The following is a 2,286-nucleotide window of genomic DNA, read 5'->3' as shown; positions in this document are numbered from 1 at the left end:
CAATACAAACTCAGTGCATAAAACATGTCATACGTACTTTTTTCAGCACACAGATTAAGAGGAGTGAGTGATTACTACTTTTGTTATAAGTTAGGAAACTAATATACCCACCTAAATTAACTTATTTTAATGGACAATAGATGTATATAAAGCATGCCAAAAAGACACATGGAAAAACCTCTGAGCTAAGAAGAAGTGGACCCTACATTAAGGTTTAAATACTTACAAAGTAATATTATTTGGGGAAAATTTTGCCTTTATGGGTAATTAAATTTACTCTTAAAAATCCAGATAAATATATCATTTAATGTGCTAAATGAGATTTCAGTAAAATTGGCTATATACTTTACCACCTAAGATATTATTGTATTGTGGAGTTATTTAAATTACTCCAGTTTTTTGGCAGAAAGATACTATAACAAGTATGTTACATTTATTTTAATACTAAGATACAGTTAACAACTTTTAAGTTAAAATTTGTTTTATTTATAAACTTCTTCCTCCAGATCCTCATCAAGTGCTACCCTTGTTTATGTTATAACAGATGCATGAAACACCAAAGAGGAAATATGTCAAATCAAATTGTTTATTATTTGATTCTGAAGATGATCCGGGAAAGCAAATATCCAATGTTTAAAATCTGAGGCCTAAAATAAATATTTCAGAAAGACTCTCATCTTTTGTTGATTGCTAAAATACACCACGGAATCTCATTTCCTCACTACTTAATGCACATTACGAAATAAAAATGTCTTGAAAAGAATTGCTTTGTTTGACAAAATAGGCATTTATCTATCAAAATAGGCACTTAAAAATAGATTGTGCTTGCTTCAGCAACATGTACACTAAAATTGAAGGATACAGAGAAAATCAGCAGGACTCCTGCATAAAGATGGCATGCAAATTTGTGAAGTGTTCCATATTTCGGATATATATGAAAGCTGTCAACAGAGTCGATCCTAAGGGCTCTCATCTCAAGGAAAATATATTTTTGTGTTGATATGAGATGCTAGATTTTACCTTGTAAACATTGCATGCTATATGTAAGTCAAATCATTAACTGGTACAGCTTAAACATATACAGTGCTGTATGTCAATTATATTGGAATAAAACTAGAAAAAATAGATTTATTATAGCATAACACATCAAATTGAACAGTAATAATTATAATATTAACAACAAAATAATGTTAGATTATTTTATTAAGTTAGTGCCAGATTCTGACCCAAGCATTTTCTCAAAAAAATATCTCTAAAAGTAGTTAAATCAGTTACACTTCTTTCCAGTTTATAGACATGGAAACTGGTATCTTGCTTAACTAACCACATAAACACTGATATTAAAAATGCATGATTGTTGGTGAAACTTTATTTCCAAAATGGAGTTGTGAGTAGATTATGTTTTGGGAAAATAATATGTTCCCTCTATTACTGCAAAAGTATGACTTTTGTTAAAGATTGTGAATGGATGGATTAATTGATTAATTACGACAGTGCAATTTTTAACCTCACTTTCAAATCTATTTTCAAGTATGGTCTAGTTTCTAAAATTTTCAAAATGTTGGTAAGAAAAATTAATCCTGATAAATACAGTGTGTTAATCTGTTAAAACATACTAAAAAGTAACTATGTTTCAAATGTGATTTAAAAAAATTTAAGGACATGATCTTTGGGTTTTTAACCCCGTTAGATTCATTTTAATTCCCTTCAAAAAGCATTGAATAAGGCTTTCAAAGGAATCCTATAAGGATGACTGTGGTAAAATGCCATTTCTGAAAGATACTTAGTAACTGATGTTTGCAGCTTATTCTCACAAGGATCACATACCATAAATCTAAAGCCTCTTGGCCACTGTCATATTACTCTTGACTTATACTTCATTCTTATAATAAACATAATAGTGAATGGGGGACAAGTCAATTTCCATTTCATAACTGAATATAGGGAATTAGATGTAAACTTGTTAATATAAGATTTGAGGTAGATTAGTAGAGTCAAGTCTCCATAATTGTCAAACTAATAGCACTCAAATATGTATATTGTTCAATAAAAGCAACAAAAATAAGCATATATTATTAAATTTTTTACACTAGAAATCTATGACATTGTTGTATGTAACTCTTATGCAAGTTCTAGTGTGTGGTACTCCCCTGGTGGCAATGATTATTTCAGGATGGCCCAGTCACAGTGAAGCATAGACATGTGTTTATTGGTTGTAGGAAGCAGCCTCCTTCTGTGTTGAAAATGAAAGCTATGTGTCATACAGGTTACAGCAAGCATTTATGT

General features: G+C 30.2%; 1 non-coding gene across 1 annotated transcript; it reads left to right on the top strand.

Moving 5' to 3' along the window:
* The first annotated feature begins 821 nt into the window (after nt 1-821).
* On the top strand, nt 822-927 carry LOC114502165. The gene has a single exon (XR_003685019.1). It is a non-coding gene; the product is annotated as a U6 spliceosomal RNA (small nuclear RNA).
* The last annotated feature ends 1,359 nt before the right edge of the window (nt 928-2,286 follow it).

This window comes from Phyllostomus discolor, chromosome 7 (assembly GCF_004126475.2).
Source record: "Phyllostomus discolor isolate MPI-MPIP mPhyDis1 chromosome 7, mPhyDis1.pri.v3, whole genome shotgun sequence".
In the NCBI taxonomy this organism is placed as follows: domain Eukaryota; kingdom Metazoa; phylum Chordata; class Mammalia; order Chiroptera; family Phyllostomidae; genus Phyllostomus; species Phyllostomus discolor.
This window is presented reverse-complemented; position numbering and strand designations above follow the sequence as displayed.